General features: G+C 38.8%; 1 pseudogene across 1 annotated transcript; it reads right to left on the reverse strand.

Annotated features, from left to right (window-relative positions):
* Positions 1 to 6,324: 6,324 nt before the first annotated feature.
* Positions 6,325 to 8,152, reverse strand: LOC105535189 (annotated as a pseudogene). Its single transcript, XR_001005390.1, has one exon. The product of XR_001005390.1 is annotated as a dipeptidyl peptidase 3 pseudogene (transcript).
* Between the last annotated feature and the right edge of the window lie 6,116 nt (positions 8,153 to 14,268).

A 14,268-nucleotide genomic window follows, 5' to 3' on the forward strand; every position in this document is an offset into this window, starting at 1 on the left:
TTGTTTCATTTATCTTCTGTATTTTTTTGTTTGTTTCAATTTCATTTAGTTCTTCTGTAATCTTTGTTATTTATTTTCTTCTGTTGAGTTTAGGTTTTATTTGTTCTTCTTTCTCTCTTCCTTGAGGTGTGAACTTGATTGTCTATTTGTGCTCTTTCAGACTTTTTGATGTAGGTAGTGTAATGCTATTAACTTTTCTCTTAGCACTGCTTTTGCTATATCCCAGAAGATTTGATGGATTGTGTCACTATTATCATCCAGTTCAAAGAATTTTTAAATTTCCACCTTGATTTCATTGTTGACCCAACAATCATTTAAGACCAGGTTATTTAATTTCCATGTATTTGCATGGGCTTGATGGTTCCTTTTGGAGTTGATTTACAATTTTATTCCACTGTGGTCTGAGAGAGTACTTGATATAATTTTGATTTTCTTAAATTTCTTGAGACTTGTTCTGTGGCCTACCATATGGTCCAGCTTGGATAATGTTCCATGTGTTGGTAAATAAAATGTATATTCTGCAGTTGTTGGGTAGAATGTTCTGTAAATACTTGTTAAGTCCATTTGTTCCAGTATATACTTTAAACCATTGTTTCTTTGTTGACTTTCTGTCTTGATAACCTGTCTAGTACTGTCAATGGAGTATTCAAATTCCCTGCTATTATTGTGTTGCTGCTATCTAATTTCTTAGGTCTAGTAGTAACTGTTTTATAAATTTGGGGGCTACAGGATTAGGTGCATGTATATTTAGGATTATGATGTTTTGCTGTTGGACTAGTTCTTTATTCATCATATAATGTCTTTTTTTTAACTGTTTTTGCTTTAAAGTATCTTTTGTTTGATATAAGAATGACTACTCCTGCTCTCTTTTGATGTCCATTTGCATGGAATATCTTTCTCCACCCCTTTAAGTTTATGTGAGTATTTATGTGTTCGATGAGTCTCATAAATGCAGCAGATATTTGGCTAGTGAATCGCTTTTCATTCTGCCATTCTGTATTTTTTAAGTGGAGCATTTAGGTCATTTACATTCAGCATTGGTATTGAGAATTGAGGTACTATTCTATTCATTGTGCTAGTTGTTGCCTGAATACCTTATTTTTTTTTCATTGTGTTATTGTTTTATAAGTTCTGTGAGATTTATGCCTTAAGAAGATTCTATTTTGGTGTACTTTTAGGATTTGTTTCAACATTTAGAGCTCCTTTTAGCAGTTTTTGTAGTGCTGTGTTGCTAGTAGCAAATTTTCTCAGCATTTGTTTATTTGAAAAAGACTGTATTTTTCCTCATTATGAAGCTTAATTTGATTGGATACAAAATTCTTGACTGATAATTCTTTTTTTAAGGAGGCTAGGACAGGACCACAATCCCTTCTAGCTTGCAGAGTTTATTCTGAAAAATCTACTGTTAATATGATAGGTTTTCTTTTAAAGGTTATTTGATGGTTTTGCCTCAGAGCTCTTACGATTTTTTCCTTCATCTTGCATTTAGATAACTTGGTGATTATGTGCCTAGATGATAATCATTTTGCAATGAATTGCCTGGGCACTTTGAGCTTTTTGTATTTGGATATCTACATCTCTAGCAAAGCCAAGGAAGTTTTCCGCAATTATTCCCTCAAGGATGTTTTCCAGACTTTTAGATTTCTCTTTTTCCTCCGGAGCACCAATTATTCTTAGGTTTGGTCATTTAACATAATCCCAAACTTGTTGGAGATTTTGTTCATTTTTTCTTTGTCTTTGTCAGATTGGGTTCTTTTTATTTTGTCTTTGTTGGATTCAGTTAATCAAAAAGCTTTGTCTTCAAGCTCTGAAGTTCTTTCTCCTAGTTATTTATTTCCATTGCTGAGACATTCTAGAATATTTTGCAATTCTCTGATGTGTGTCCTTCATTTCTAGAAGCTGTGATTGTTTTTTATTTATGCTATCTATTTCTCTGGAGTTTTTTTTTTTTTTTTTTTTTTTTGTCCATATCCTGTATTTTTTTTTATTTCTTTAAGTTGGTATTTACCTTTCTCTGGTGCTTTTTGAGTAGTTTAATAGATCTTCTGAATTCTTTTTCTGAAAATTCAGGGAGTTGTTCTTGGTTTGAATCCATTGCTGGTGAGCTAGTGTGATCTTTTCTATGTGTTATATAACCTTGTTTTGTCATATTACTATAATTGCTTTTCTGGTTCCTTCTCAGGTGGGTAGAATATGTCAGAGAGAAGATCTGGGGCTCAAGAGCTATTGTTCAGATTCTTTTGTTACATGGGGTATTCCCTTTTTGTAATGCTCTCCCCCTTCCCCTAGGGATGGAGTTTCCTAAAATCTGAACTGCAGTGATCGTTATTTCTCTTCTGGGTCTAGCCACTCAGTCAGGCTAAAGGACTTCTGGTTGGTACTGGGGAGTGTCTGCAAAGAGTCCTGTGATGTGATATTTCTTCAGGTCTCTCAGCCATGGATACCAGTGCCTGCTCCAGTTGAGGTAGCAGGGGAGTGAAATGGACTCTGTGGAGGTCCTTGGCTTTATGTTTGCTTAGTGAGCTAGTTTTGTGCTTGTTGGCCTCCAGCCAGGAGGTGGTGCTTTCAAGAGAACATCAGCTGTGGTAATGTAGAGAGGACACAAGCTTGCCCTAGGATCACCTGGATAAGTATTCTGGTTTCTCAGGCAGTGGCCAGTGCCATAGAGCTCCCAAGAGACTATGTCCTTTATTTCCAGCTACCAGGGTGAGTAGAGAAAGACCATCAGATGGGGGCAGGGTTAGGCATGTTTGAGCTCAGACTCTCCTTTGGTGGGGCTTGCTGTGGATGCTGTGGGGGATGGGGGTGTAGTTCTGAGGCCAAGGGAGTTATGTTCCCAGGGGACTCTTGGTTGCTTCTGCTGCTTCATACAGGTCACTAGGAGAGTGGGGAAAAGCCACCAATTACAGGCGTCACCCAGCTTCCATGCAGCCCAGAAGGCCAGTCTCACTGCCATCATGTCCCCCCAGCAGCACCTAGTTTATTTCCAGGCAGCCAGTGAGCAGGGCTGAAAACTTGCCCCAAGATACAAGGCTCCCCTCTGAGAAAGCAAGCTGGGCTTTCAGGTTTCATGCCTCCCTGCCTGCTGCAGTTTCCGTGCTTGTATCTGCACTCCCTGTTCACCTCCTCCCCTGGATTCTGTCTAGAAAACTTCATGTTTGCTCAAAGTTGTTACAAACTTTAGCTGGAAGTTTTCTTCTCCCTGTGGTTTTTCCTCAGTTTCACTGGCTGGAAGCCCTCCCCAAGGACCACTGGGAGACAAAGTCAGGAATGGCTTCCCTGGGGATTGTGAGTACCCACACGGCTCTTCCTGTGCTTCCTCTACCCGCATAGTTCACTTGGCTGTCTACATTTATCTCAGCTCCAGGCAAGGCCAAATCCCTCTCTTGTGATCTGGATATTCAGGTTCCCCAGTGAGGATGTGTGCTTGGGGGTGAACATTCCCCCTCACACTTTGCACACTCACTGGTTTTCAGAGGTCTCACAGAGCCTGCAGTGGCAAGCTGCTTCCTTCAGTGATTCTCTTGGCTTTTCTGACATGTTCCTGTGGTAGTTCTTGGAACAAAACTTCACGATGTGAATCCCCATATGCTGCTCTGTCCATCCCAGGGAGAGCTATAAGTTAGTCCCACTTACTATCTACCATTTTTCCAGAGAAGGTTCTAGTGGCCATTCTTGCACTGCTAGAAAGAAATACCTGGTATCGGATAATTTATAAAGAAAAGAGGTTTAATTGGCTTGCAGTTCTGCATGCTATACAGGAAGCATAGCGGTATCTGCTTCTGGGGAAGTTTCAAGAAGCTTCGAATCATCATGGAAGGCAGAGGGGGAGTAGGCATGTCACATGGGGAGCAACAGAGACAGCAAGATGCCATAGACTTTTAAACAGTCAGACCTCATAAGTTACCACTATCGCAAGAACAGCACCAAAAGGATGGTGGTAAACTATTTATGAGAAATCCACACCGATGATTTCATCATTTCCCACCACTCCCAACCTCCAATACTGGAGATTAAAATTCAGCATGAGATTTGAGTGAGAACACATATCCAAACTATATCACCCCATCCCTAAGAAAAAATTCTTAAAAATAAAATAAAGTAAGATTCTTTAATAAGTCTATTTGACACTGGATTGTTTTGCTTACCTATGATTATATATAGTTCTAAATGAAAAACAAAATTCAACGAGTATTTTTTTTAAAGTACATGTAAATCTTTTCCAAAAAGCTGAGGTGTATATTTTCCTTCTTTCCTTCCTTTTTTTTTTTTTTTTTTTGAGACAGTGTTTTACTCCATCACCCAGGCTAGATAACAGTGCAAGATCACAGATCACTACAGCCTTGACGTCCCAAGCTCAGGTGATCCTCAGCCTTCCTGGTATCTGGGATTACAGAAGTGTGCCACGATGCCTTGATAATTTTTGGAGTTTTTGTTTTTAGAGATGGAATTTCACCGTGTTGCCCAGGCTGGTCTCAGACTCCTGGGCTCAAGCAATCCACCTTTCTTGGCCACCCTAAGTGCTGGGATTACAGGCGCGAGCCACTGCACTCAGCACATTTACATGTTTTTGTTGTTAATTTTTGAAAATTTTACTTTTCTGGACAACATATTTTGGCTCATTTGCTAAAGTAATAACATTTCTCAACAGAATATTTTACAGAATCTGTGTCAATTAAATGCCATTTTGGTCTGAGTTGTAGTATATAAAGTCATTTCTTTAGTCTGACATGATTAATTTCACATTTACTAATTATCCTTTCCTCTTTCTGCATCCTCCATCTGCATCTTTCTTGCTACATCTTCCTATCTCCGTATCCCTCTTACCACCCTCTTTTATAGCACAGCATACACACATATTTTTATGGCACTTGAAAACTAAGTTAAAGTCCTATGTTAATATTATTATATATTATAAAAAGGGGTTTCTTTGTTAAAAAAGTATCAAAACTGATTAACACTAATAGATTCTATTCATAAAAATATCTCTTCTGTGTTGGAAGGTGGATTAATTTTTTTTATTGCTGCATAACAAATTGTCTCAAACTTAGCAGCTGATAGCATTATCTCCTGGTTTCCATGGGTCAGGAGGCAAGGCACAGCTTAGCTTGGTCATCTTCTCAGGGTCTCACAAGGTTGCAGTCAAAATGAGAGCCAACATGTATGCTCATCTGAAGGCTCAGCTGAGGAAGAATGAACTTCCACCCTCATTTGGGTTATTAGTAGAAGGTATGATGATGCAATTTAGGGCCCTATCTTTACTGGTTGCCATATGGGGGCCACCCTCGGGTCCCAGAATTGCCCATGATTAATAGACTCCACTGAAATTACTTGTTATGTGGGCCTCTTCAACATAACCATAAATTCATTCAGCCCACAAGGGAAGACTTTGTTTCTAGTCTGCTATGACAGGATCTTATAAAATACAATGCAATCACAGGAGTGACATGCTATCACCTTTCCCATATTCTATCAGTCAGAATTAAGATACAAGTCTCTCCCATGCTCAAGGGGAGTTTATCAGCCAATGTTCTCCAGAGACAATAGAACATACACGAGATTTACCTTAAGGATTAGCTCAAAAAATGGTGTGGGTTTCTAAACCTGAAACCCATAGGTAGTTTGATGAGCTGGAAACTCAGGCAGAAGTTGAAGCTTCAGTCTTGAAGTAGAATTTTTTTCTTCTCTGAGACATCTCAGCTTTTTGTTCTCAACACATTCAGCTGATTGAACAAAACCAACTCATGTTGTCCACAGTAATCTCCTTTACTCAAAGGTAACTAATTATAAACGTTAACCACATCTACAAAATACCTTTATAGCAATATCTAGATTGATGTTTGGTTAAGTAGTGGGGCACTATAGCTTAGACACATAAATCTAATCATCACAGGGAGGGAATTACAAAAATCAGTGAACACTAGGACATAGAAAATCACTGGGATCTCCTTGGAGCCCAGGAAGGTATTTCGTTGTTTTATTTATTTTTAAATTTTTTTGGTGGTTGTCTCTAATATTTATTTGTCTGGCTATAAAAGTAATATGTGAGGAACATTGGATTTGGGGAGAATGTTTTGAACCCTAGCTGTCACATGCCATCTGCAGGATCTAGACCGGTGACTTTTCAGAACTGCCATTTCTTCATCTGGTAGGCAGGCTAGTGAGCCCTGTCTTGCTCACTCCACATATGGCAGTGCATATGAAATGAGATCACAGAGGGGAAGCACTTGGCAAGCTGGAAGGTGCTGACAAATGGAAGGGGTTAATGTCACCACCCTCAGCTGAGGTAGTACCAAGGTCCAAGCTCCTGCCCCTCCCCCTCTCCTAGCCCCTAAATACACACACGAATGGAGGGCCACTTGCAGCCTTGGTTTGATGGAGTTGGGGGAGAGGCCACACACATCTTCCACAAGCCTGGCCAGATGGCGCCTCACTGGGGCCCTTTCAGAATCGGGCGTCGACTGTTGCCAGCTGTGTGAGGATGTCCTCCAACTCAAGTCCATCCTCTGGGAAACGCTCAGAGAAGGATCGGATGAGGTCAGCAGCTGAGGCCTCGTATTCCAGAAGCTGCACATCTGAGCCTTCAAGGCGAATGTTGGGCTGAACGATGAGCTTCCGAGATTCCTTATGCAGCAGCACCATGTCCCTGAGGGTGAGGAAGCCCTCGGGCGGGCACATCAGTGACAGCTGCATACCTGTCGTACAGGGCGCATCCTCCAGCTGCATTCCCTGTGGACTTCAGCACCTGAAGTCTCCCCAGGAAGCGCTCTAGGGCAGGCTGGCCCACAGGCTGGATTTTGCTGTGGTCGAGACGGACCCGGGCATCCGGGCACCCGTCGGAGCCTGCGGTGGGAGTGATGGTACCAAGTTCCTCGCCAGCCTCTAGTAAGACTCTCAGGATCACAATCCGGGCCTGCATATGGGCCTGCCGCCAGTTGGAGGCCTCAGGTGTGTAGAACTCCAGAGCGAGGAGCCCAGCCTGAGCCATGTTGAGCCAGTACAGGCACATCACCTCCTCCGCGTGAACCCCCTCAAAGCCAGAGATCTCCAGCACTTGTGGGTGGAGACAGAGGTAGAGGCCCATGCTCTCAGCCCGGCACTCTTTGTAGCTGGAGGCGGTGGTGCTGAACTTGCAATCCCAGGTCTTCCCGCTCCATACCAGCTCTGAATCTGCTCTCCCATCTCTGGGTTGATCACTGTCTCCTGGTCAAAGTTGAATGCTCCTTTTTCAACCTGCACGAAGAGCTTGCAGCTGCCATAGCCCAGCAGCTCATGCAGGTCCAACTGCACATCGAAGGAGGGCCCCTTGCAGAGGATGTACAGGTCCTTGTCATTCTCCTCCAGAACGGTGAGCTGCTCCCACTGCATGGCGCGGGCCACAGCCAGCACTTTCCCCAGTGACACGTTCTTAAAGCCTGCCTTCTGTCTCAGGTCATTGTAGTTGGAGATGTTGATGCCGGCAGGGATGCCAGAGCCAGCGAAGGTGAGAACATCCAGGGAGGTGAAGTCGGGGGTGAGGAACTTGTCTTTCTCCAAGGCTGGGGGCCAGGGCAACTCCTTCAGCAGCTGCTCTGCCCCGGCCACCAGCCGCTCAGACTTGGCACTCATGGCCTTATTCACCACAGCTACGAAGCCTTCAAATTCTCCTCGGGAACGAAAGGAGTCATGGTAGCTCTAGATGAACCCGATATAACTCTCCACGATGTGGCCTTCGTCCTGGATCCAGAAGCGGGAGCCCCTGTTGTGGGCCTCTGTGGAGTCCTGGGTGAAGCGCTCTATGTACTGGGCCAGCATCTACTCCTGGTGGCTATTGGCTGCATACTCCTTGGCTTTCTCCAGCTGCTCCACCACCTTCTGGAGGATGGGCACGTAGTTCCCCCGGGTCACCTGGAAAGGACTTTCCGGAATTCGTAGCTCTTCAGCTTGGAAGTCATGTCGGAGTCCAGGGAAGGCTCTGTGCCGAGCACGGAAGCCAGCCGCACCTCGTAGTGGGGCTTCACTTCTCTGTCGACCTCTTTGAAGAGCCGGGTGTTGTAGGCACTGAGGTTCTGTTCTGTGAGTGACGAAAGTCTTGGGCCAGTTTGCCATCTTCCATGGTACAATGCCCATAGAAATAGGTGGTGATTCCCTGATGGGGAAGAGAGGGGAACATGGGAAAGAGGAGTTGCCGAGGTCAGGGCTGCACGGACCTCATCCTCCCAGCGTAATTTTTTTTTTAATCAGATAAGTAATGTATAGATAATAATGTCCACTGATGGACAACGTTTTTTCTCTGTCAATTTCTACTAAAAAATCAGGATGTACTTCTTTTAAATAATGAACTGGTAATTCTGAGGATAAACAAGAAATCCATGAGTAAGCTCTTTGTTATTATTATTATTTTAACAAGCAGATCTCGAATCAGAATGTCAGAATGTTAGAAGTAGTCTACCTCCACACCACCATCTCTCATACCAATGAGCAAAAGCACAAAAGTAACTGAAAAAGGTTGTTTCATGTGACATCTATTTCCAAAGATTTTTTTCTTTCTATTTTCTTTCCATATACTTTTTTACTTCTGAGAATAATTTGGGTGTGTTTACATTTGTGTGTATAGGAGAGTGTGCTTGTAACAGAAAAGGAACTTACATGGTGGCAGGTGAAATAATTTGCAACAGTGTGTCAGCCTGAAGTCAAAGTCAGTGAGGAAACCCTCAAATCCTTGGTCTTAGTGCAATGTCGGAGCCTGTAGCTCAAGGTCACAAAATATGAGTAAGGCTCCAAGATCACAGAAAAAATTTTCCTTAGATTAATGGCAGGGCTGTGCCAAAGATGACTGAAGGGGCACCCTCTGGCATGCTCATTTATCAGGGATTTACTTGTTGCCTAATGATAGCAATAACAGTTTGTATCTGACAGACACAACTGGATATGTGCAGTGAGAAACTATATTTGAACACAAATTATACTGGATCTATATAATTTCCTCTTCTATTGCTTGACCTGTCATCAGAGTCTCTCTCAGTGAAGTTTGTGCTTTCATCTTTTAAAGAAAAAACAATTGTTTTTGGAAAAAAATGGTTACACAATTGAAAACTATATCAAATTAACTGTTTTAATTCTTCTGCATTCTTTAGAAGATATTTTTATATGTATATGCAATTTCTAGTTTGCTATAATCATAGCAGAGATACTAGAATTAATTTTTTCATTTAAATTCTTACTGTAAACACTGTGTTCTGAATTTCCTCATAATATTGTTCTATGTTTCTGCTGATACAAAAATTTCATTTGAAATATATGAAATACTGATAAACTAAATAAATTTGCTTTTGCTTATAATCTCACCACCATGCTATAATTACTATTAGCAATATTTTTGTATGATCTTTTTGTGACAAATAAGTATATACTCAAGTATATTCACATATATATATGTGCATGTTCATACACATGCAATGATATTTTATTGGATTTTTCCTTTTCTTTTTTGCTTAATGCTGTATTGTGAAAGTAGTTATGTCATTAATTTTTCTCTTAAAGTATTACTTTAAATGACTGCAGATTACTTTATTGCATAGTTTTATTTACAACCAACAACCTGAAGTTGAATATTTAATTTTTTTCAATTTTTTAGCATATTGAAGAGTATCGTGATGAAGATTTTATTGTACCTCTGTTCTTAATCCTGAAAATAAATTCTTGATAATAACATTTCCTGGTCAAAGCATATGCACATTTGATAATTTAATTATGTGTATTGCAATTTCAAGGATCATCACTAAAACAAAAGGAATAAAATACATAAATTCTGCACAAGAAAAGGAGAATGAGATGATTAAAATAATCAGCCATAAAAGTTAAAAAACAAGAGAAAAGCAGGCTAGAATATGTATATTAACAAATACCAAAAGAGGCAGATGTAAGTCTAAATATATTAAAACTTACATTGAATATGAAAGGCCCAAATTCTCCAGTTAAATGACAATATTAGCAGATTGAAAAAAAAAACTAAATATATGCTACTTATGTAAGTCATTTAAAATAGAATGGCTGAAAGTAAAAACATAGAAAAATATATACCATGTAAACCCTAATAAAATAATGCTAGTGCAAATATTTTAATATAAAAACTTTAAATTATAAAACTAGATACAAAAGGATTACTCTCTAATTATAAAAGGTTCCATATGTCACATAGCCATACAATTTTACCTGTGTATGCTACTTAATAGCATTGCCTAAAATACTTACAAAAGAAAATAATTATACAAAATTATACTACCTTTCGCAGTAAATGTTAGGAGAGGCAACAACAACAAAATCAATAAAGACATTCATTGATCAACCTAAGTAACAAAATTGGTCTAATGAAAGACTCAGATCCCTGTATTTAACATTTATAAATAGGCATTTTTTCAATATACACAGATTGTTTAAAACTATTGATAATATAGTGGCCATAAAGGATATCTCCATTAATTTTAATGAACAGATTTCATTATAAAATATGTCCCCTGATCACAATTTAATTAAGCTAATAAAAATAGATAACCCAAAATACCCCAGTATATTTGAGAATTAAGAAATAAATATTTTATTACTTTTAAAGAGCATCTTGTAATAGAATTGACTTTTTCCTCCTGTGGCATCACAGTTTTTTGTTTAGTACATATGTGGATTAATGTTATCACCATCATAGTGAAATACAAAGCAGTTAAATCTACCTCCAAAGTCTCCCTGTTCCATCTCTCACAACTCCTGACAACCTCTGACTGCTTCTGAGTTCTTACAGATTTGGCTTTTCAAGAATGACATATAAATGGAATCACATAGTATGTAACGTCTTGAGATTGACTTCTTTTACACAGCATAATGCTTTTAAGATTCATCCAAAGTCTTGTGTATTTCAAAAGCAGATTTCTTTGCCTTGCTGAATAGTATTCTATTGTATGAATACACAAGCCACAATTTGTTTATCTGCCCTTGGAGGACATTTGGATTGTTTCTACTTTTTGGCAATTAGGAATAGTGGACATTTATGTAGAGGTTATTTTGTAAACATAATTTTTCAACTGTTAGGGTAGATATCCAGAAGATGGATTGCAGGGTCATATAGTAATTATACATTTGCCAGTCTAGGAAACTACCAAACCTTTCCAGAAAGATTGTACCATTTTGCATTCCTGTCAGCAATGTTTTGAGAGCTACAATTGTTCTGCATCTTTGACAGCACTTCATATTTTTAGTTTTTCATTTTCTTTTGTTTTTTTAAATGTAAGCCATTCTAATGGTTGTACAATGGAATATCATCATGGTTTCATTTTACATTTATCTGATGGCTATTTATGTTGAACCTCTTCTTTGTCATCCTTATTTCTTCTTTGCTGAAGTGGTTGCTCATGTCTTTCGCTAATTTTTAAATTGGATTGTGTATTTTCTTATTATTGAGTTCTGAATATTCTTTATATACAGTAAATTTCAATTCTTTGTGCATAAGTAAAATGAAAATATTTTCTCATTCTGTGCCTTGTCATTTAAATTTTCTATCGGAGTCTTTCACAGTGCAATAGTTTAGAAAAATTGGTGAAGTTCAGTTGACCATTTTAATCTTTTATGAATTATGGTTTTGATTTTATGTCTAAGAACTCATCAACCAAACCCAAGGTCACATAGATATTCTCCCATGTCCCTTCCAAACATTTTACATTTTTGCAATTTAGTTTTAGATTTTTGAATCAATTTCTTTTATATTTTTTGACATAATTTCTATATAAGGTGTAAAGTTTAGAGTGAGATTCATTTCTTTTGCCTTTGGATGTCTATTGTTCCAATACCATTTGTTGAAAAGACTTTATTATTTATTCATTGAATGGCTTTTTTAACTTTGTCAGATAATCAGCCACATTTGTGCTCTTTCTTTAATCACTGTTGTCTTTCTTTTATCTATGTGTTTATGCCTTCACCACACCACACTGTGAACCCCAAATATCTGAGAGAGATCTCAGTCAATTTATGAAGTTTATTTTGCCAAAGTTAAGGATTCACACCTGGGACGCAGCCTCAGGAGATCCTGACAACATGTGCCCAAGGTAGTCTGAGTACAGCTTGGTTTTAAACTTTTTTGTTAAACCTTTTTGTTAAACTCTCTAGCCAAAGGTCCAGGAAACGAAAAACCATAACAAGACTTAAGGTTTAACATGTAATCCTTAAGACATGAGACATCAATCGATACATGTAAGATGAACGTTGGTTCAGTCCGGAAAGGCGGGACAACTTGAAGTGGGGAGGGGGCTTTCAAGTCGTAGGTAGATAAGGGACAAACGGTTGCGTTCTTTTGAGTTTCCAATTTGCCTTTCCAAAGTAGGCAATCAGATAAGCATTTATCTCAGTGAGCAGAGGGGTGACTTGGAATAGAATTAAAGGCAGGTTTACCCTATGCAGTTCCCAGCTTGAACTTGACTTTGCCCTTTAGCTTAGTGATTTTGGGGCCCCAAGATTTATTTTCTTTTCACAACACTGACTTGATTACTGCAGATTTTTAGTAAGTCTTAAAATGGGCAGTATGATTCCTTCAACTTTATTCTTATCTTTCTGAATTCATTTAGCTATTCTAGTTCTTTTGCCTTTCCTTATAAATTTAGAATCAGCTTGTCTATATCTGAAAAAAATTTGCTTAAATTTTGATAGATATTACATTAAATCCATAAAACATTTTGAAAAGAATTAGTATCTTTAACAAATTGGATCTCCAATCAATTAAAATGATAAAATGCTCCTTATATTTAGATATTCATTTGTTTTTTTCATAGGCATTTTGTAATTTTCAGCATCCAGATAGCATACATGTTTTGTGAGAAGTATAACTACACATTTTTTGGAGGTTATTGTATTTATATGAAATTGTATGATATTTCATTTTTAAGTAATTTTTAGATTCTAATTTTACATAGGTAGTGCATAAAGATAAGATTGGTTTTCATGTATTGACCTTGTACTTGAAAACTAGCTAAACCGACTAGTTCTAGGAATTCATTTCTTTATAGATTCGTTGGGATTTTCTACATAGATAATCATGTTGTCTGTGGATGGGCAGTTTTCATTCTTTCTTTATTTTTTCCTAACAAGCATGCTTTTTATTATTTTTTTTTTCTGGGCTTATTTCCCTGGTTAATACAAGAAATACATTTTATAAACAAATGTATATGGACTTTCAGTTCCAGGAAAAAAATAGAGTGGATGAACTTTTCTCTATTCTTTCTACTAAGTCCAACTAAAAACTAGGGACATGATACATAAAACAAACATGAGAACACTCTGAAAGGTGAAGAAAAGAATGCAGATGATTATTACTATTATTTTTTTGGTTGAATATATCCCAGATTACCTGCTGTAGCACATGGAAACCTGCAAACACAAAAGAGTGCAAACAAAGCCCCCAAGGAAAGTCTGTTCTCTCTAGCCAAAGGTCCAGGAAAAGAAAAACCGTAACAAGACAGAAAACTTTTAGATAGTAATTGCCCTGCCTTAACCAAATTCCATGGGCTGCATCCCAAACTCCACTAGTAAAGGCCAAGTAGAGAGCTCAGATTTTTATGTTTATCTCACAGTTATGTGGTACCTACCTTCTTCCTTCAAGGTGATCACAAAAGGCAAAGAGGGAAGGGAGGATATTCAGCCCAGCCTGGAATTAAGAAGCTCCCCATCTCTTACACACATACACACTGTGGTATCAATAAACACTGGGATCAGTAATGAAGTGCTTTTTCATTCCATGATGGACAATATCTGTATCTTGATTGTAAGGGTGGTTCCACTAATCAACATCTGGGATAAGAAGGCATAGAAGTAATTTTACGAATTGTATCAACATCAGTTTTCTAGTTTTCATATGGTACTAGAGTTACCAATGTTATCATGGTGGCTTTACACTCTGAACTTTACATAAATTATCTCAACAAATACAAAAGAAGGGCCAGGCACAGTGGCTCACGCCTGTAATCCCAGCACTTTGGGAGGCCAAGGAGGGTGGATCACGAGGTCAAGAGATTGAGACCATCCTGGTCAACGTGGTGAAACCCCGTCTCTGCTAAAAATACAAAAATTAGCTGGGTGTGGTGGCGGGCGCCTGTAGTCCCAGCTACTTGGGAGGCTGAGGCAGGAGAATCACTTGACCTCAGGAGGTTGAGGTTGCAGTGAGCCGAGATTGCGCCACTGTGCTCTAGCCTGGCGACAGAGCGAGACTCAGTCTCAAAAAAAAAAAAAAAGAAAGAAATAGAATAAGACAGA

This window comes from Mandrillus leucophaeus, unplaced genomic scaffold, assembly GCF_000951045.1.
Source record: "Mandrillus leucophaeus isolate KB7577 unplaced genomic scaffold, Mleu.le_1.0 Scaffold1426, whole genome shotgun sequence".
NCBI lineage: Eukaryota > Metazoa > Chordata > Mammalia > Primates > Cercopithecidae > Mandrillus > Mandrillus leucophaeus.